The 22,711-nt window shown below is 38.4% G+C and overlaps 1 long non-coding RNA gene across 1 annotated transcript in view; it reads left to right on the forward strand.

The window, feature by feature from the left end:
- Positions 1-20,904, forward strand: part of LOC141408656 (uncharacterized) — a 69,499-nt gene extending 48,595 nt beyond the window's left edge. The window contains exon 5 of the long non-coding RNA XR_012424694.1: positions 18,600-20,904. This is a non-coding gene — a long non-coding RNA (uncharacterized lncRNA). The remainder of the gene's footprint in view (positions 1-18,599) is intronic.
- Positions 20,905-22,711: the final 1,807 nt, after the last annotated feature.

A 22,711-nucleotide genomic window follows, 5' to 3' on the forward strand; every position in this document is an offset into this window, starting at 1 on the left:
AGCTGTGCCCACAGCTGCTCCTTCCCCTAGGTGTTCTGTCTCAGGGAGATGGGAGTTTATAAGCCCCTGATTGGGGCTGCTGGCTTTCTTTCAGAGATGCCCTGCCCAGAGAGGAGGAATCTAGAGAGGCAGTCTGCCTACAGCGGCTTTGCAGAGCTATGATGGGCACTCCCCAGTTCCAACTTCCTGGCGGCTTTGTTTACACTGTAAGGGGAAAACCGCCTACTCAAGCTTCAGTAGTGGCAGATGCCCCTCCCCATACCAAGCTCAAGCATCCCAGGTTGACTTCAGACTGCTGTGCTGGCAGCAAGAATTTCAAGCCAGTGGATCTTAGCTTGCTGGGCTCCATGGGGGTGGAATCCATTGAGCTAGACCACGTGACTCCCTAGCTTCAGCCCCCTTTCCAGGGGAGTGAATGGTTCTGTCTTGCTGGCATTCCATGCACCACTGGGGAATGAAGGAAAACTCCTGCAGCTAGCTCATTGTCTGCCCAAACAGTTGCCTAGTTTTGTGCTTGAAACCCAGGGCCCTGTTGGCATAGGCACCTGAGGGAATCTCCTGGTCTGCAGGTTGCAAAGACCATGGGAAAAGTGTAGTATCTGGGTCAGAGTGCAGCGTTGTTGATGGCACAGTCCCTCTTGGCTTCCTTTGGCTAGGGGAGGGAGTTCCCTGACCCCTTGCATTTCTCAGGTGAGGCAATGCCCCTCCATTCTTTGGCTTACCCTCCATAGACCACACCCACTCTCTAACCAGTCCCAGTGAGAAGAGCTGGGGACCTCAGTTGGAAATGCAGAAATCACCTGCCTTCTGCATTGATCTTGCTGGGAGCTACAGACCAGAGCTGTTCCTATTCAGCCATCTTGCCAGCCACCCTCTTCCTCTTTCCTAAATTATTGTGACATCTCTCTGGATTTCCTGTTTTTGGACATCTCTGACATCTCTCTGGATTTCTCATTTTTGCATTTTTCCCTTTTACTTTTCACTTTGAGTATATTTCTTTGCGCTGAAATTCCAGAAGCTGGAATAGAGGAAGTTGATTACTTTCTTACTTTTTATTTTTAAGTGGACTATTTTGTTCTCCTTTTAAATTGTTTCAGTAAGTCCAACTTTTTTTTCAAATGCCTTCTTCTAATCCTGAACATTTCCCTGAAGAGTATAGAAGCCCCCTTTGACCATCAACTATATTTTTCCATTAACACAAAGAACCAAGGAGCTTTGGCTATCAACGTGTTATCAGTTTGTGCAGATATTCTCTTCTTTGAACCAAAGAATATTCAGAGATCCCCTGAAGTTATTGAGGACATTAACTTATGACAGTGCCATAATCTTTCATTTGCCTCTTTGGCAGGCATGGGGACTACCAGGCCTCTCTGATCTTTGAGTTGGGGGGATCAAATAAAAAGAAGACTGTGTAATATTATTAAATATGTAATAACAAGCAGAAAATAATCTTCCAGGATTTGCTTGCTCTACAGGTCTGGAGTTCTTTGTAGGAGATCAAAGCTGCTTCTTTAGGCCCTGGATCTGGGAGCTAAGGAGAAAACTTAAACTTTCCAGTGAGAAAACTATAGTGGGCTAGAGTGAGCCACACCCCTCCTGCCTATCCTCCTTTCTAGGAGAGTTGTAGGGGCAAATAGCTGTAGACCGTGGTTCCTTTCTGTACACCATAGCCATTGGTGCTTCCTTCTTTAAATGACTCCATTTGGTTGTGGCTCCTTTTTCCCAGTATCCCCTTCACTTAGCCCTTTAATGGCGATGACCTGGACAACATGGATGTGGAGGGTATGTGAACTCATTTGCCATCTTTGCATTGAATTCAGTGGCTGAATTGCAAAGAGAAAGGAAAGGTAAGGTGGCAGTAAGAGGTACCTTTTCATCAAGGCTAAGCTAAGTACATCTCCCCAGCCTCTTGGGATGGAAGGAGATTTGAGGGGGCAGGTGGAAACTATTTATTAAAAGAGTTAGGGATATTGGAATTTCTCCTTGTGCTTCTGAGCTCAAGGCCTCACAACCTCTAAGGTTGCAGTTCCATTTTGGGAATATGTGAAGTATTCTGGAGGCTGAGTGGGTATCTTTTGGCCCTTTGATGACTGCATAGCCCCTTGTAGTCCACCCCAAAGCTGTGAATGTTCAAGACAATGAAGGGGCAGAGGAAGGAATGATTGGTCCAGGTCTTGGGGCTTGGTCTTTATTGGATTTTCTCATTGTTTAAATATCTGAATGATCATCAGGGCCGATGTTTGTCTGTGGGTATATGTATTTATTTATAATGCAGTAGTATAATACATTAAATTAAAATAAATAATAATAAAATAAATGAGATAATCTTTACAGGTAAAATGAAGGAATTCAGGATGGTGGCAAGGGTGCCAAGTCACTGTCAACTCCCTTCCCTAACCTGGTTCCTAAACCTAGTCACCTTCTGGGAGCCAAATCTAGCTCTTGAGAGCTAAAGTCAAACCCTTGTTTTGTCTGAGCCTGAGTTACTGAAATTCCCTTAAAATTTTTCCTCCAAACACACCAGAGACAGAAGATACCGCTCTGTTTAGAAAAAACAAATAGATTTGAAAATAATTATTGCTGGGTAGGAGAAATAGAGACCAACCTCTTCAGAAGGTGTGATAATGTAAGAACTAATTTTCCCTAATTGCATTTCTTTGAGAGATGTTTCTGGAAGCAGGGAATAATGGAGAATTTTGTGGCTCACCAGAGAAGCACACTCCCAGGGGCAGACCCTGGGGCTATGGTGAACGTGGCCTGAGAGACTGGTGTTCCTGCTCTAGGCTGTTGAACCCTGGCTGGGGACATAGGCTCTGTGGTAGCAAGGGAAAAGGTTGCCTCAAACGTTGTTTTGGGTTTTCTGACTGTCTGTGAAATGCTTATTCATGCTTAGAGCATTCAGACTCTCAGGTCTTTCTTGAAAGCTGCAGGATGTGGCCCTTAGCCCTTTCCCTCACTCACAGAAGTGGGGAGCCATGTCATCACAAGGATTTGTATATTTGGGCTCTGCTGGGTCCTTGAATTGCTCCTTGAGTATACTTTTCTTTCTTGCATTAACTCTCTGCACAAGCCCTAGTGTCTTCCTTAGGAGTTGCCAGTGATGAAACTGTCCTTTATGAGTTTCAATAACCCCTTTGCCTGCAGAGGCAACTCTAATATCTAAAAGTGGACATTGTCTAGGTTTGGGCCGTGGATCTTCCTGTCCGTGTTCCCTTTTCCGTGGATGAAGCCTCTGGAACAAATGCCTCATCCTATTTTTGCAGTTAGTCTTTAAAAAAAAAAGTTTATTTTAAATTTTGTGGGTACATATTAGATATATATATATTTATGGGGTATATGAGATATTTTGATACAGGCATACAGTGTGTAATAATCACATCAGAATAAATGGGATATCCATCATCTTTATAAAAAGCATTTATTTTTTATGTTACAAACAATCCAATTGCACTGTTTTAGTTATTTTAAAATTCATAATTAAATTATTATTGACTATAGTCACCCTATTGTGCTATCAAATCCTAATCTTATTTATCCTTGTAAACTATTTTTTAATACTCATTACCATCTCCACTTGCCCCCCAACCCCCACTACCCTTCCTAGACTCTGGTAACCTTCATTCTACTCTTTATCTCCATGAGCTTAATTATTTTAATTTTAAGCTCCCACAAATAAGTGAGAACATGTAAAGTTTTTCTGGGTCTGGCTTACTTCACTTAACATAATGTTCTCCAGTTCTGTCCATGTTGTTGCAAATGACAGGGTCTTATTCTTTTTTATGGTTGAATAGTATTCTGTTGTTTATAAGTCCCACATTTTCTTAATCCAATCATCTGTTGATGGATTCAGGTTGTTTCCAAGTCTTGGCTGTTGTGTGTAGTGGTACAATAAGCATGGGAGTGCAGATATCTCTTAGATATCCTGATTTCTTTTGGGTGTATACCTAGCAGTGGAATTGCTGGATCATATTGTAGCTCTAATTTTAGTTTTTTGAAGAACCTCCAAGCTGTTCTCAGTAGTGGTTGTACTAACTTACATTCCCACACGTAGTGTATAAGGGTTCTCTTTTCTCCACATCCTCGCCAGCATTTGTTATTGCCTGTCTTTTGGATAAAAGCCATTTTAACTGGGCTGATATGATATCTCCTTGTAGTTTTGATTTGCATTTCTCTGATGATCAATGATGTTGAGCACCTTTTCATATACCTGTTTGCTATTTGTATGTCTTCTTTTGAGAAATGTCTATTCAGATCTTTTGCCCATTCAAAAATCGGATTATTAGATTTTGTGCTATAGAGTTGTTTGAGCTCCTTATATATTCTGCTTATTCATTCCTTGTCAGATGGGTAGTTTGCAAATGTTTTCTCCCATTCTATGGGTTATCTCTTCACTTTGTTGATTGTTTCCTTCACTGTGTACTACCTGGTTACCAGTGCTGATCAGGGCTCATATGCTCTTTAGTCGGTAGGTGATGAATCCTGCCAAGACTGGGTCCTTCCCTTCAAGACAGTGGTTTTCCCTTTTGCCCAGGGTGTGTCTAGAAATATTGTCAGGGAGCTAATGCCTGGAATGGGGACGTCACAATTCTTTCCAGTGCCCTATCCAATGTGGCTGAGCTGGTATCCAAATTGCAAGGCAAAGTTCTCTTTACTCTTCCCTCTCCTCTTCTTGAATGGAAGGAAGGGGTCTCTTTCAGAGCTGTGAGCTGCACTGCCTAAGGTTGGGGGAAGGATGATGCAAGCTCTCCCTTAGCCACCCCGGCTGGCATCTCACTAGGTCATATGCCCACTAAGTCCACTGGGTCTGAGCCCAGAACAACACTAGGCCTTGTCTAGACTTCCTTTCAAGTTTATTTAGGCGCCCAGGGCACTGAATCCCATGGTGGAGAGGCTTGTCATCAGCTGAGTTCTGCCTGGTGTTGGTAGCACTGAGTTCCAATGCCAAGTCCCATAATCGTTGCTTTCTCTTTCCCACAAGAGCACAGATTCTCAGGGGAGGGGTGGTGTTGGCAGTTCAAGACTGTCTTTCCTACCCTCTTTAGTGCCTCTTTCAGTGATACGAAGATAAAACCAGGTACCATGATCACTTACCTTATTTTTGGTTCTTACGAAGGTGCTTTTTTTGTGTAAATAGTTGTTAAATTTGGTGTTCCTGCAAGGCAGTGGAGGTTTCTACTTGGATGTCTTGCTCTGCCTCCCTAGTTAGTCTTTTATGGAACCTCTGGCAGTCATTGAACATCTTGTGGTTTGAATTCTTGTGCTAATGCTCTATTCTTCTCTTTTGGGTGAGAACTCTCCAAACCTGCATCACCTTTTAGAAGTTCTTCTGCTAAAGATCACATGTTATTCCAAGTGTTCATCACAACAACCCACTTTATTGTCAAGACAATATTGTAATGATAATGAAAATCAAATATAGAAAGTCATCCATAATCCCTCAATTATAACAGATTTTGAGTTTTTAATGCTCCCATCTGTCCTTATGTATTTGCATTCCTAATGCTTACATTGCTATAATAATTTATATAGGAACAATGTAGTATTCTACTTTATTTCAAATATATTGTATCATAAGCCTTTAGTTTTATTGCTTTAAATCTTCATAATCGTCGCTTGGTGGCTGAATGATATTTCATTATGTGGGGGAGCGTATCATAATTTACTTAATCATTGTTGTAAGGTTAGGCATTTGTGCTGTTTTCAGTTCTGTTGAGTAATTGATACTTGGATGGGAGCAGTTAATACACACTTAAGAAGGAAGTGGCCCTATTTATAGATTATAAGTTTTTCTCAGATAAACCTTGTTTCTGTTCTTGGCTCAAACACTAGTTTTGTGGTCTTTGGTAAGCTTCTGTTTATTTGTTTATCTATCTATCTATCTATCTATCTATCTATCTATCTATCTATCTATCTATCTATCTATCTGTCTATCTAATCTATCATCTTTTGAGGCAGAGTGTCACTCTGTCACTTAGGCTGGAGTGTAGTAGTGTGATCATAGCCCACTCCAGCCTTGAAATCTTGGGCTCAAGTGATGTTCCCACCTTAGACTCTTGAGTAACTGGGACTACATGCACGTGTCACCATACCTGACTAAGTTTTTCTCATTTTTTGTAGAGATGGGGTTTCACTATGTTGCCTAGGCTGGTCTTAAACTCCTTGGCTCAAATTATCTTCCTGCCTTGGTGTCCCAAAGTGTTGGGATTACAGTCATGAGCCACCTTACCCAGTCACTTATTTTTTAATTACAACTTGATTGAGGCCTCATTTACATATAGTAAAATGCACAGATCTTAAATGTATGAGTGAATAAGTTTTTATGTTCCTATATGCCAATATGACTATCTACATTCCCCTCCCTTAATTTGAGCCATTATTCTGATTTCTAGCACTATGACTTAATTTTTTATTTAAAAATTTTATAAATGGAATCACTTAAAGTGTACTATTTTGTATCCAACTTCTTTTGTTCAATAAAATTTTTTGAAATTCACCCATGTTGGACCAAGCATGGTGGCTCACGCCTGTAATCCCAGCAGTTTGGGAGGCTGAGGCGGGTGGATCACCTGAGGCCAGGAGTTTGAGACCAGCCTGGCCAACATGGTAAAACCCCATCTCTACTAAAAATACAAAAATTAGCCGGGCGTGGTGGTGCGTACCTGTAGTCCCCGCTACCTGGGAGGCTGAAGCAGGAGAATTGCTGGAACCTGGGAAGCGGAAGTTGCAGTGACCCGAGATCACACCATTGCACTCCAGTCTGAGTGACAGAGTGAGACACTGTCTCAAAAAGACAGAAAATAAAAAAAAGAAACTCACCCATATTGTTTTATATATAAGTTTGGAGGTTTGTTGTATATGGTTTTACCAATTTGTTTATTCTTTCTTCTGCTAATGCACATTTGTTTTGTTTCTATGTTGTGGCTATTATGAATAGAGTTGCTATGACTATTTTGTATAAGTCTTTTTTTGCAGATATATGCACTCTGATATAGTTTGACTGTTTGTCCTCTCCAAATCGCATGTTGAATATAATCCCCAATGTTGAAAGTGGGGCCTGGTAGGAAGTGTTTGGGTGATGAGGGCAGGTCCCTCACAAATAGCTTGGTGCTGTCCTTGTGATAGTGAGTTCTTATGAGATTTGATTGTTTAAAAGTATGTGGTACCTCCCTTCGTCTTGTTCCTCCTCTAGCCATGTGAGACGCCTGCTCCCCTTTCACCTTCTTCCATGATTGGAAGCTTCCTGAGGCTCTTACCAGAAACAGCTGCTGGCACTATGCTTTGTGTACAGCCTGCAGAACCATGAGCCAAATAAACCTATTTTCTGTATAATTTACCCAGTCTCAGTTTTTTTAATGGGAAACCAAAAATAGTCTAATACACAATTCTCTTGGTTATATTATCCAGGAGTGAAATTGCTTTATTTTAAAGAAAGTATAGTTGGTGAAGTTGATAAATGTGAACCAATGTTGTATAATCACAGTACTGATGGGACAAAAAATATGCCAATAATTGACTTGGATAAACTTTTTAATCTCTCTAAACCTTCATTTCATCAACTCTAAAACAAAAACTATCCTGAAGAGTTGCTGTGAAGATTAAAATACGTAAAGAGTATATAGCACCTACCATAGAATCTGGGGCATAATCAGGTATTTACTAAATGGGAGCTACAGTGATGAGGATGAGGATGATTATGATGGGTACAATGGTGACATAATTTTTTTATCTGCACTGATGGGTAGACTTGTTGAGTTAAAATCCAGAGCTGATCTCTCTCTCATCCTTGAAAGATACTCTGAAAACATCCATGAAGTTCTGTCCCTTTTGTACATTTGCTAGACCTGTGGTTCCCGACAGGATCTTAGCATCCCACCCCTGAGATTCTGATTTAATTTCTAAGGATGGGGCCCAAACATCTGTTTGCTTTAAATGTTCCTCTGGTGATGTTAATTGCTGTCAGGACTGAAATCCACTGCTTAGCAGATGAATTGATATATGCCTCATCTCCCCAGACTTTGCCGTTTTTCAATTTTCCAAAGTAGCAGATTTGTTGCATAACTTCTGCATTCCTTTCTATGTTGAAAACCTCACTCCAGCCACTCCTGAGACTCCCAGACAGCCTCTGAGATTTATGTCTTACTGGTGAGCTCTCTCCCTTCCCTCCCTCTTATTTCTCTTGAGAATCTCAAGTCATGAATTTTAGAGGGTGTGTCTCTCTTCCCCAGTTGTAGCTTAGGTTCAGTATGGAGCATCATTCATCTCAAATGTCACTTTATCAATATTTTCTACTTACTTCTCCCTTTGTTTTTACTTTTTCATTTAAGATAAACATACATAGGGCAAACTCCTCTAGCCTTTGGCAGCTGGCAGCTGCATGCTTGGCTGCTCCCACCTTCCAGGTGCAGATTCTCCTGGCAGACTGTGGAAAGCTGTTGTGACTTAAGGAACAGCTGGATTTTCTTCTATTTCTTTCACTTAAAAAAATTTACTTCACTTTTCTTCTTAATTATCAAAGTAATATCTGAATACTCTGGTAGGAAATTTTGGGAGTCACATAGAAAAGTCCAAAGAACAAAAATTATTTTGTGCAATTTTCTCTTGATATGGTAATATCCAGTTTCAGCTCCAGCAGTTCCTACATGAATGGCCCTGGGTTACTCTTCTTTGAACCAGTTGCCTCATATGTTCAAGAGGGATGATAGCAAAAACCTACTAGAAAAATTGGCAGATGTTTTTCTATGAGAAAAATATTTTTCTACTAGAGATTTATTATAAAATAAAAGACATGAGGGATAACTCACCAAAAAAGATTCAAATGGCCATTAAACTTATACAGAATGTTTAATTTTAATCATACACAAAATGTTTAATGTAATTCATAAGAAAAATGCGAACTAATGGCAAAAAATAAAAAGCTTGACAATATACTTTTTCAGGGAGGCAGGGAAAAAACAGGCATGTCTGCATATTGCTAGTGAAAGCACAAAATGGTACATCCTCATGGAGTGGAATGTGGCAATGCCTAATCAGACCACAGTGTGTTTACATTTTGGTACAATAACCCCACTTCAAGGAACTTACTCTGAAGATAGATCTCAACAATATAAAAATATATATGCACAAGGTTATTCAATGTAGTATTATTTATAATTTTAAAATGGTAGGAAATTTTTATTGAATAAGATATGGAACATCCATATCATAAAAAACTGCAAGAATATCTCCAGGCTGGGTACAGTGGCTCGTGCCTATAATCCCAGTGCTTTGGAGGTCGAGACAGGTAGATCACTTGTGCTCAGGAGTTTGAGACCAGCCTGGGCAACATGGCAAGACCGTGTCTCTACAAAAAATTTAAACATTTACTGGGTATGGTGGCATGCACCTGTAGTCCTAGCTGCTCAGAAGACTGAGGTGGGAGGATTACCTGAGCCCAGGAGGCCGAAGATGGAGCGAACCATGATTAAGCCACTACACTCCAGCCTGGTGACAGAGGGAGATTCTTAAAAAAAAATCTCCAAAAACAAAGATGAAATAATTTACTGTGAAAAAAGCAAAAGGCATAGGAGTACATAGAGTATGCTATCTTTCCTGTAAGAAACGAAAGTGATAATATACATCTCAGGAAGGATGAATCGGAAACTAATGAGACTGATTACCTACAGAAGGTGGATAGGAACAAGGTAAAAGTGAAGTTTTGGCTTTTGGCATCATGCTCATGTTTTTCACCCTGAAAAAAATTAGATCAACAAGGATGTAGGTGAAAAATCCTAAAATGGAATACAAACAGAAGTAGATCAACCTAATCTTTAAATGAATAACATGACCACACTGAACAGTGAAAAAGAACAAGCTCAATAGAACTTTGACTATTGTCCACCGAAAGACAAAGCTGAACTATATATATTAGGTTTGATTTCCACAACGTATGGGTTAGCTATTCTGAAATTGCTTTCTGTATATGGTAGGACTGAGCAAATGAGTAAATATATTGATTATGCTGGCAACCAGATTTTCATAGTTTGAGAACAGGAATACAAATAAAAAACAGGAAGGCTGTGAGGAACATGGTAGTGTTTGGTGTTGGATTGTAATTAGAGGTATTAGTATGAATATCTGTATATATGCTTGTCCATTTGCTTATAGGTATATACTCATTAACACTATTTATGGGTGTATACAGATACATCTAGGTGTACACCTATACATTTTTAGGTGTATACAGTTACAGATGGACACACACACATTTCCTAACTGCCTGCTGAAAAGACTTAGAAGCAAACGACAATAGCAACAATACACTTTCGTTTACAAATATCATGCCCCATTAAAAATAGATAGTGGTGCTAGAATTCATCACTGATTCCAGGGCCAGGGAAGAGAAAAGCCAAGATGAGCCTGGAACATATTCTTGGCTAAAAAGTAAAGATACACTTAAAAAACAATGGGACTTTGTATTAGGGTTCTTCAGAGAGACAGAACCAATAGGATGAATGGATCAATAAAAAACAAGAAACATGTTATGAAAAAATGGCTGATGCACTAATGAAGGTCTTGGCAAGTCTCAAGATCTACATGGCAAGCTGGAGACCTGGAAGAGCTGATGGTATAGTTTCCCTCTGAGCCTGAGGGGCTGAGAACCAAGAGAATCAACGGTGTTGTTTCAGTCCAAAGACCAGCAGGTTCAAGACCTAGGGAAAAACAATCTTAGTTAGTCTGAAGGCAGGAAAAATCGACCTCCCAGCTCGAAGGCCACCAGGCAGAAAGAATGCTGTCTTTCATAAAGGAGAGCTAGCTTTTTTTTGTTCTATTCAGGCCTTAGCTAATTGAATGAGGCCCACCCACATTATGAAGGGCAATTTGCTTTACTCAGCCTACTAATTTGAATGTTGATCTCGTCCAAAAACATCCGCACAGAAACATTCATAATCATGTTTGACCAAAATATCTGGGCATCCTGTGGTCCTATTAAGTTGACACATAAAATTAACCATCACAGGACTTATAAAAAAAGAAAATAGCAACAATACAGGATTATAACTCACTGAATAAAATAAGAATTGTGAGTCCATAGTGACAATAAGTAAATAAGTAAAAGAAAAAAGAAATCTCTTTCTTATAGGAGAAATCCAGGAATGATGGAGTTAGAAGATCACTAATTTGCAAACACCATAAAAATGAAGAGAAACACAAATTTAGGGGAAATCTACAAAATGCATGGCCCAAGCATTTACAAAAGTTTACTGTCATTAAAACAAAAGCTGAGGAACTGTTTCAGATTGAAATAGACTAAAGAGATACAACATCTGAATGCAATGAGTGATCCAGGATTAAATCCTGGATCTGAAAAAAATTTGCTATGATAGATGTTATTGAGACAATACAGCATAAAAATATTATTGTGTAAGTGTGAAATCTCCTGATTTTAATTATTATACTGTGGTTATATAACAAAATGCCCCTTTTCTAAGGAAACATACACTGAAGTATTTAGGGGTAAAAGAGCAAGATATACACAACTTGCCCAACTTGTTCAGAAAGTATGTGTGTATCTAGAAAGATACAGAGACAGACAAACAGAAAAAAAATAAAGCAAATATGGCAAATTGTTAATTGGTAAATCCAAGTGAACAGTGTAGAACAGTTCTTTATAGTATTTTTGCAAGTTTTCTATAAGTGAGAAGTTATTTCAAAATAGTTTTTAAAGTTATTTTTTAAAAATGAGTGTTTATTTTATAGTATTGTTACAAATACTAAATAAAAGAATCCATAAGAAGGGATTAAAACAGAGCCTGGCATAGAGGAAAAAACTCAGGTTTTTAGCTATTAATAATAATGTGACTATAATATCAACATATTAATATTTGATCAATATATTTATATACATATAATTATATTAATAACATATAAATCAAAACACTTGATATCAATATATTAATAATCAATATATTTGTTGTATCAATAATATCAATACATTCATATTAAATACATATACCACATATACATATACATATTTAATACATATACACACTGCCTATACTAATATTAATGTAATATCAGTATTGAAATAACTTATTTTTAAAATTACATAATATCATATTATGGCTTGCTTTTTTCACTTAAATTATACCATAAGTGATTTGATTTCTCAAACCCTTGGCCTCAAGCAATCCTCCTGCCTCAGCTTCCCAAAGTGCAGGGATTATAGGTGTGAGCCATTGTACCTGGCCTAGTAGTTTGAATTTTAAAGAGGTATGGTAGTTTATTGTTTGTATATATCACCATTTTTAAAATTTTCTTTTCTTTTTTTTTGAGATGGAGTCTTGCTCTGTCGCCTAGGCTGGAGTGCAGTGGCTCCATCTCGGCTCACTGCAAGCTCCGCTTCCTGTGTTCATGCCATTCTCCTGCCTCAGCCTCCCCAATAGCTGGGACTACAGGCGCCCGCCACCGCACCTGGCTACATTTTTTGTGTTTTTAGTGGAGATGGGGTTTCACTGTGTTAATCAGGATGGTCTCGATCTCCTGACCTCATGATCCACCCATCTCTGCCTCCCAAAGTGCTGGGATTACAGGTGTGAGCCACCACACCTGGCCAATTTTAAAAATTTTCTAATTTTAGGTGTTTATTGTATCTAATTCTATTCTTTTAGAAATAAATAATACCTGATGATCAAAGTATTATATATCAAATTATTTATATGTTCATAAAATAACATAAAAGTTATAAATTTGTGTTCCTTTTCCTAATGGTGTAGGACAGTGCCCTTTAAATGGTATTGCTAAGCCAAAGGACCAGACATTTAAAACTCTTTAGTTAGCTGCCAAATGGCTTTCCAGAAAGATTTCCCCTATTTTCTCTTGCACTAGCAGGATATAAATGTGACTGTCTTATATTTCTCTCTCCAACATTGCATATCATCGGTTATTTTAATCTTCAGAAAGAGCTGATTTTCAGGGATTTCTGGATGATAGAATTTTGTTAGTTTTAAAAACTTTCTACTTTGTATTATTCTCTATTAAAAAAAGAAAAAAAAGGAAGAACTTAGTTGTGGCCAAAGTAATAAGGGAATTGAATACAATGCAGATTGCATGGTCTTCATTGTCCACAAAGAAAAGCATGCTGCACCCTGGAAAATTAGAAGCCTCCTTGAGTGACTAGACCTGAGATAGCTTTTCCATGAGGGTCTCATATGCTGGATAGCTGGTTTTTTTTTTTTTTTTTTTGGCATTAGATAGACCTGACTTCTATTCTTAGTTCTTTTTATTTACAGCTTCGAAGCCTGTATTTTCTATGGGCAAAATGATAATAAAAGTGTCTTCCTCACAGTATTGTTGGGAGTTTTAAATGAAGTGAAGCAGACAAAGTGGTAGCATACTATATGTCTTATAAATATTAGATTTTAAAAATTCCTGATGTAATTAACAGATTTTTAAAGCTACAATCCTAACAATAAATGAAACAGTGGGTGTTCTACATGTGTACACAGTGTTCCTTAATGTAAGTCAAGAGAAAAGTATTGCCGAAGTGTAACCCACAGAAAGCAAATTCTGTAGGAGGTTAAAAGTTGTCCTAGAATTAGAATCCTTGACTCCAGTGACTGTAGCTTAGTAATGAACTGAACCAAAGGTCTGTTTGCCAGATGACCGCATCATAAATGCTTGATTACATTCCTACATTTGCCCAGGAGACCACCAAAGAATAGCCCCCTGCTAATTAGATTCTGAACTAATATATTTTTTAGAGAGAACATTTGCTTACATTTGATTCTAAAAGTAACAAAATCAACAGGTTGTTAGCATAAAACAGCATTTAGATTACCTATGAATCAGACATGTTTAAAGAGATGTGGCCATTTCAAGATTCTTTGAATCAGTTTTGGCTTGATTGAAAAGATATCTCCTACTGCCAAAAGACCACTTAACAGAGCAATTGTCTACTTTCAAGTGGCTCTAAAGGAAATAGAGTTCCCCCAGCTCTAGGTTCTTACTGTAAAACCAGATCATTAGTTGTAAAAGTGCTGCTAAATTTAAGTTTTTTTAAGGTTTAAAACAATGGCTGTTGAAAAATTAAGGTTTTTTCCCCCTGTTTATTTCTCCAGGAAACAGTCACCATAAAATGCATTCTCTTGCCTCTTGATAGTAAGCAGATGCTACACTCCCACAAAACAGAGCTCAAGAGACCTTTGCCTAGGAGGCAGAATCTGCCATAAATGTCTCAAGATATTTACTTGGCCAAGATTTATGTGACATTACAATTAAGCATAATCTTAAAAGAAATCATCCATTTAATTAATATTTATGTGTACTAGTAAATAATTTGAAAACATATGCTATAAATTTCTAATATGGAATAGTAAGGCAACATGCCATTGCATGGATGCATAGACATAGAAATAGAGCTTGGTTTAAAGAAAAAGAAATTCTGAACCCTCTTGGATGTCGCCTCTTTTCTAAATTCCCAAGTTAAAAAAAAAAACGGAAATAAATTCCCACGTTTCAATTCGTGTAATAGGGGGTCATTAATTTACATTGATGATCACTTTTCTTTTTTTTTTTTTTTTAAGGTAAAAAACTCAGTGATGCCTGAAAATACTCAGGTGAAGGGCCTTTGTTTGCAGGAGTTTGTGAAAATAGACTGGGCGTTTTATCAGCTATTCTGGGGAAATTGCCTCCCAAACTCTGCAACCGTCCAGGAATGCTTTATTGTGGCAGTAATCTGGGAGTGTACAAAAGCACAGCAGGCCACAGTTTCAAAGCTTGCTTGCTTTTCGAATTCTCTCATGGCCATACGGCCCAACCTGTGACTGTGGTGGCTGGCCTTTTTATAAAGGGAATTTATTATTGTTTTTGCTAAAGCTAAATTTCTGCTGAAATGCGATGACTTGCATAGAAGAAAATACAACTTAGTGTTGCTTTGCCTTTCCTGGGTACTCTAAAGGATCTTCATGTGGAATGGAAGGATTTCTCCCTCCTCACCCTCTTGTTTTGGCAAGTATAGCCTTCCATCCTTCTGTTATAAAAACAGTTCCAATAACAAAAGTTGGCAAATTTGTGATCTTTCATTTCAGTCATGGGGGGATGGTTTAGAATTCTCTAGTTAAATTTAAGGAGGTAGTTTCAAAAGAAAAACTATTTATTCACTCTCCATTCCAGCCCTCAAACCCAGCTCCTTCTCCCTAATTCCACAATTTTAATGCTAATAACAAAATGACTAATACCATATGATTTTTTCAAATGTAAAAGTTGGAAGTTTGTTTGTGTATGTGTGTGTGTGTGTGTGTGTGTGTGTGTGTGTGTGTGTATATATATATATATTTATTTATTTTGAGACAGAGTCTTGCTCTGTTGCCCAGGCTGGAGTGCAATGGCACGATCTTGGCTCACTGCAACATCCACCTCCCAGATTCAAGAGATTCTTCTGCCTCAGCCTCTCAAGTAGCTGGAATTATAGGCACGCACCACCACATCTGGCTAATTTTTTTTTTTTTTTGTATTTTTAGTAGAGATGGGGTTTCATGTGTTCTCTCATTTAGTAGAGATGGGGTTTCACATGGCATATCTATGTTGGTTCTAATGAATACTTGGACTCCCAACCTCAGGTGATCCACCTGCCTCAGCCTCCCAAAATGCTTGGATTACAGGCATGAGCCATCACACCCAGTCAAAAGTGAGAAGTTTATATTTCATTTGTTTAAGCCTTATTTGGAGAAGTCAAAAAAGCTCCTTGTTAGTTGAAGGCATTGACATATTTTGAAAGTGATTGATTATTCATTAATAAGTATTAAAATGCTTTTATATTTAGAAACTTTTGAAGCCTACCTAACAACCATGCTTTTAAAGGTACTCCTGGCTCTCAGTATCTGGCTCAATTACTTCAAATTATTGGTATTCTTATAAATGTAGCCTTAACAGAATTTGTCTTTGTGATTTGAATCTCTTTAGCCACTCCCAAATTGAAACTATGATTTTTGTCTCCTTAAAACCAGACCGTCTTACTCAGTAAACAATTCATGTGTTGTATTTTATATGACATTTTAGTTGATTGTATAAATTAGAATTTGGCATGCCATTAATCTCAAGCAGAAATGGAAGTGTCAGACATTACTTAATAATAGGTTTAAGAAATAAATCAAATTGTGGAGAAAAATCCATCAGTTGTGCAGAGCTTTAGAGAAAACAGAAAATTATCAATAAATCATGAGACAATATTCAACATCTGGTTTTAGGAAAGGATTGCAAAAAGCTGTCTTTTTTTTTTTTTTTAATTTAAAAACTCATTTGGTTCTCTTAAGGTACTTTACTGCTATCAGTCTGCTTTGTTAAAGACAGTATCCAGCCTTTTTATGGAATGTATATTAACTCTTCTTTCTCAGAAGATATATTTGCTTCTAGTTCCCATTAGACTATGCTTACTTTTAGTGAATGTAAAGACAAGATTGATACTTTTCTACCCTTCAAGTATAAAGATGCTTCCAGAAAATTAGCTTCTCTTAAGCTATTTTCAGGTTTGGTGAGAGTAAGTTTTAGAAAAAAAAAAATGATGTTAACTTTTTTTGAAGAAAATAATACCAGGAGGATAACATTGATTAAGAATTATGGAGTTATAAAATACTGAGATTCAAAGTGAACTTGGAGAATATTTGGATAACATTCTTATGTTCTGCTACATGGAAAGAGCACTACATAGGGCATCACAGATACTTACATTCCAATCCCAGTCCAGCCTGTCAGCTTTGTGGCCATGGCTGAATTCACTGAGCTCTTCTAGGTCAATTTCCTCAGCTGTCAAATCAGGAGACTAACACCTGTTCTTTTTTTCTTGAGATGGAGTCTCACTCTGTCGCCCAGGCTAGAGTGCAGTGGCGCAATGATGGCTCACTGAATACTCCGCCTCCTGGGTTCAAGTGATTCTCCTGCCTCAGCCTCCCGAGTAGCTGGACTGATACCTTTTCTATGTACCTGAGTTCTGAGCATTAAATAAAATCACGAATGTAAATATACAGTCATGAAGCATGAAGCATGACACAATTTGTGGAGACAGAATAAATATCTTCTCAGTATTCTTTGATGGGATGTATAAGCCCTTCATTGTTTCTTAGTTTCCATAAGCCCTATTTTCTTTGATTCAGTCTTGGCTACTACAATTACAACTAAAGCCAGACCAATTGACGACCTTGTTACATAAGGAGATAGAAACTGCTAATCTAGGAGCTTGTTACATAAGAAGATTGAGACCATTTGAAGACATTTACTTAGTAGTTCTCAAACTTTTTAATCTCTGGGTTACTTTTTTTTTTTTTTTTTTTTTTTTTTTTTTGAGACGGAGTCCCGCTCTGTCGCCCAGGCTGGAGTGCAGTGGCCAGATCTCAGCTCACTGCAAGCTCCGCCTCTCGGGTTCACGCCCGTTCTCCTGCCTCAGCCTCCCGAGTAGCTGGGACTACAGGCGCCCGCCACCTCGCCCGGCTAGTTTTTTGTATTTTTTAGTAGAGACGGGGTTTCACCGTGTTAGCCAGGATGGTCTCGATCTCCTGACCTCGTGATCCGCCCTTCTCGGCCTCCCAAAGTGCTGGGATTACAGGCTTGAGCCACCGCGCCCGGCCAATCTCTGGGTTACTTTTTACTCTAAAAAATTATTAAAGACCCTAAAGAGCTTTTATATATTTGAGTTATATCTATGTATTTACTGTATTAGAAATTAAAACTAAGAAATATTTATTTAAAAGAAACAATACCTTTATTACATGTAAACATTATTATTTTGATAAAAAAACTATATCTTTGAAAATAAAAAATTGGTGAAGAAGTAGTGTTGTTTTATCTATTTGCAAGTCTCTTTAGTGTCTGATTTAATGGAAAACAGCTGTTCACATCTGCTTCTGCATTCAGTCTCTTTTGATGTCACATGTCATGTAGCCTCTGGAAAATTACATTCTATACTTATGAGAGAATGTGAGCAAACAAGGAAAATAATATCTTGGTATTATTATAAAAATAATTTGACCTCATGCATTCCCTGAAATGGTCTCAGGGACCAGTCATCCCTGACTACTTTGAGGATTGCTAACTTAGAAGATACTAAAAACACACATTGAGGCTGGGCACGGTGGCGTACACCTGTAATTCGAGCGCTTTGGGAGGCCGAGGCGGGCAGATCACTTGATCCCAGAAGTTTGAGACCAGCCTGAGCAACTCGGCAAAACCGTGTCTCTACAAAAAATACAAAACTTAGCCAGATGTGGTAATAATGTGCACCCAGTCCCAGCTACTCCAGAGGATGAGGTGGCAGGATCGCTTGAGCCTGGGAGAGGGAAGTTGTGGTGAGCCGATATTGGGCCACTGCATTCTAGCCTGGTGACAGAATGAGAATCTGTCTCAAATAAAGAAATAAAATAAAAAAATAAAAACACATATTGCATTTTATTTTGTGATGAGGGTACCTCCTTGAAGAATGATACCCGAATCTGGTTTAGTAATCATACAAATTTTACTAGGTTATCATTAAAGACATGATGAGTTAACAGTTATCTCCTGTGATTTTAACAATTATTCTTTTTAAAAACTTTTTATTTATTTATTGAGAGAGTTTTGCTCTTTTTGCCCAGGCTGGAATGCAATGGCGTGATCTTGGCTCACTGCAACCTCCGCCTCTTGGACTCAAGTGATTCTCCTGCTTCAGCCTCCCAAGTTGCTGGGATTACAGGTACATGCCTCCACACTTGGCTAATTTTTTTATCTTTAGTAGAGACGGAGTTTCGCCGTGTTGGCCGAGCTGGCCTTGGACTCCTGACCTCAGGTGATCTACCCACCTTGGCCTCCGAAAGTTCTGGGATTACCTGCGTGAGTCGCCATGCCCAGCCAAACAATTATTTTTATAGCTAAAGATACACATTGTTTTTAGAGAAACTGAGTTTTCTGTTACTTCACTTGAATATAAGGGGACCAAATATCTTTTTGTAGTCGGAAAAGCTTCAGGACTCTTCATCTGACTTCTACTGTCTGGTTTGTATAACCAGTGACTACTTTACAAACTCATTTCTTCAAACAACTTAGCAGGAGCAGTTCATTTGGAAGTACATATAAGATGATATTCATATTGCAGATAAGACTTGGGAAGGTAGGGGATTTGCCTCAAGTCACCCAATAGCCTAATGGAAGAACTGCAAAAGGAGCCCAAAGTGCTTTGATCACAACTCATTCTTGTCCATTTGGTTGGAAAACTCAACTTTTAGTAAAAATAGGGAAATGCGCTCAACCTAAAAGCACATTAGAATGCTTGTTATATGCTCCTGTATTGACTTTCACTTCCCCTCGTGACCCCCATCATGTTCCCATTTCTAGTTAGATATCCTCCTCCAATTAGATGGTAAGCCTCATGAAGAGAAGCTTACACCTGCCTTGCTCACTGTTGTAGTCCTGTATTTAGTCAGGGCTCTCCAGAGAAACAGAATCAATAGGCAATGTATACATATATAGAAAAAGATTTATCATGGGGGATTACCTCATGCAGTTGTGGAGGCTGAGAAGTCTCATGATCTGCCACTTGTAAGCTGGAGGCCCACAAAAAACCATGGTGTGGGTCCAGTGCAAACCCGAAGGCCTGAGAACCAGAGGAGCTGATAGTGTAAGTGTAAGTCCCAGTCTGAGTCCAAAGCCCTGAGAACCAGGAGTGCCAGTGTCTGAAGGCCAGAGAAGATAAATGTTCCAGCTCAAGCAGAGAGCAAATTTGCCCATCCTCTGTCTTTTTGTTTTATTCAGGTCCTCAGTGGATTGGATAATTCCTGCCTGCATTAGTGAAAGTGATCTTCTTTACTCTTTTTACCAATTCAAATGCTAATGTCTTCCAGAAATACCCTCACAAACCTGGAAATAATGTTTTACCAGCTATCTGGCTGTTCCTTAGCCCAGTCAAGTTGACACATAAAATTAGCAATCACAATTCCTGACACATAGCAGATGTTAAACTAATATTTATTGGCTTAATGACTCTAATAAATCCACAGATTTAGTCAGGCTAGGGTTGACTGAACTTGGAAGTTAATGCTATTATTTAAAACTCTGTTTCAAAATGCTGTGGCTAAAACATACAACAGCTTATGATATAGCGATTTCAGACTTGAAAATATACCTAAGAGAAATTAGTACATAGGTCCACCTAAAGATATACACTAGAATGTCCATAGCAACTTTATTCATAATGGCCCCAAACTAGAAACAATCCAAAAGTTCACGAACAGAGAATGGATAAATAATTTGTTTAATATTCATGCAATCATATGCAGTCATAATGAAGAAACTATTTGTATGTGAAAGACATGGATAAACTTCACAGACAAATGACAATACAAACTATAGTATTCCATGTATACAAAGTTCAAGAAAAACAAAACTCTCTACAGAATCAATAGATGACATATAGATATATAGAAAAAGATTTATCATGAGGGTTTGCAATTATGGAGCTGAGGAGTCTCATGATCTGCTGTCTGCAAGCTGGAGGCCCACAAAAACTGGTGATGTGGGTCCAGTCCAAATCTGAAGTCCTAAGATAAGAGAGGAGATGGTAGTGTAAGTTCCAGTCTGAGTCCAGAGACCTGAGAGCCAGGAGTGAGGATGGAATAGTGCTCAACTCTGAGTGCTGGCGGGGAGTATTGACTGGGCATGGAAGTGAGGAAACCTTTTGGGGTGCAGAAAATGTCCTATATCTTGATCTGGAGGTTAGTTACATGAGTGTAAATGAATGTGTAAATTCATCAAGCTCTACCCTTAAAATTAATGTGTTTTGTATACTTTATACATAATTGTACCTCAAAATATGTTTTTTTAAAAGCCCCAGGATTGGTATTCTTTCTAGAGGACATTTTTAATCTGCAATGTGGAAAAAATTTTGCTGTGCTCAAATTTTCAAAAGTGTCCTATTTTCTACATAAAGAATATGATTAACTAACATTGATAATTAACATTTATGGTTGAACATATCATTCCATTTAAATTTTATGTCAACTCCTGGAGATTCTAAAAGGATAACCCTCATTTTGTCCCCAAGTAACTGAGGTTCTGAAAGATGAGGCTACTTCTCCAAGGTCACACAACCTGTAAATGCCAAGGCTTCCTTCAATCCCAGAGCCTCTGACTCTATACCACTACTGCTACCTATGATTCCATGCATGACCAAGCTACTCCATTGTTCTTTTACAGATGTATTATATGGAACTGATCTGAATTCAAAATATTAACTTTCTTATAGGCTCTTCAGTTGTGAACAAATGACATTTTATGCTGAAGATAGGCTTGCACCTGAGAGTCAACAACAGGGATTTGTTAGATCTGAGCTGTGCAATGTTGTTCAGCTGTCCCATGATCCAGCAGATTAGAGCATTAGGGACCCCTGACACACTGAAGACTTGACATCATTTCAGATGAAAATGCTAAGATTGGTAGGCTGCTCCCTACCACAGGGAAATTAGAAATTATGAAATACATTGTAAAGACACAAGCCGCATAACATGGAATGCTGGCTTGGAAAAAAAGGACCCAAGCTTATGTTTCAATCCCCCCCTTACTTCTGGGAACTTGGGCACATTTCTGGGTTTTGAATTTCTCTTCTATAAAAAGAAGACCAATGATCAGTTCAGCCATGGCCAGTTCATCACTAATATCCCTTGAAACTCTGAATATATTCTATGAATACAAGCCTTAGACGCAGCCTCTTGCTGCAAAAATGCAGCTACAAGTCTTTGATTCTTCTGTGTGTGAGATGGACACAGTCATGCCAAAATCGTAGTGTTTTATAATAATCAAACAAGTTAATGTTTATGAAATAGCTTTGGAAATTGAAAAAGGCTACCAAATACTACATTACATATGCAATTTGCAATAATTGGAGTAATTAATACTCATCTGAGATCAGCCATGTTGGAGTAGGTTAGATCACTCACATTCTTCTCTTCATGTACTGATCTAATAACATTTGATCATCACTTCCGAGGTTACAGATCATGTGCTGCTGTCTATTGGATGATGCAGTTTATGCTTTTAAAATCCTAAGGGCCACCCTAAGAACCCAGGGTTACAATATGCTCAATATTTCTACTGATGATAGTGAAAAGTCAATTTCTAGAGGATTCTCTACTTAAGAAGATGAAAATGCTTGACAAATAACCTGCTTGGTTCCAAGATATGGTGGCATAAGTTGAGCAAAATAACATATCAATGGAAAAGCATGGACCAGTTAGGTAATCAATTCCTACTCCATTGGCTATAGTAATGAGCATTTACTTTGCTAAAAGGATGCTGGTTCAATGTGTCATGGAAGGAGTGCTCTGCAGAATAAGTTTGGTCTTGAAATTTGGGGAGGGTGAAGTTTCTGAGATCAAGTCAGGCCTTTTTGATCCCTGGTAATCAGAGTTGTGACAGATCTAGGTGTCATTTTGTAACAATTAGTGATGACAAAGTAGGGTATATATTATGTCCAAACAACTGCTGGTGATGTCTAATTAAAGGACCCACTGGATCTAAGTCGAAGAATTCTAGAAAGACTTACATTCCCATTTCTCAGAAATAGATGATTAAAAAGACCCCTCTACCCCCAGCCTTTAGTTTCTATCCATGATTGGAAACTGTGGTATCAGCACTCTTCCCAGTATTCAGGGGTCCCATCAATAACACATGTCGAAATGCTCCAGAGAGGCCACAGTAAGGAAAACAGAAGGCGTCA

Source organism: Macaca fascicularis, chromosome 15, assembly GCF_037993035.2.
Source record: "Macaca fascicularis isolate 582-1 chromosome 15, T2T-MFA8v1.1".
NCBI classification, from domain to species: Eukaryota; Metazoa; Chordata; class Mammalia; order Primates; family Cercopithecidae; genus Macaca; species Macaca fascicularis.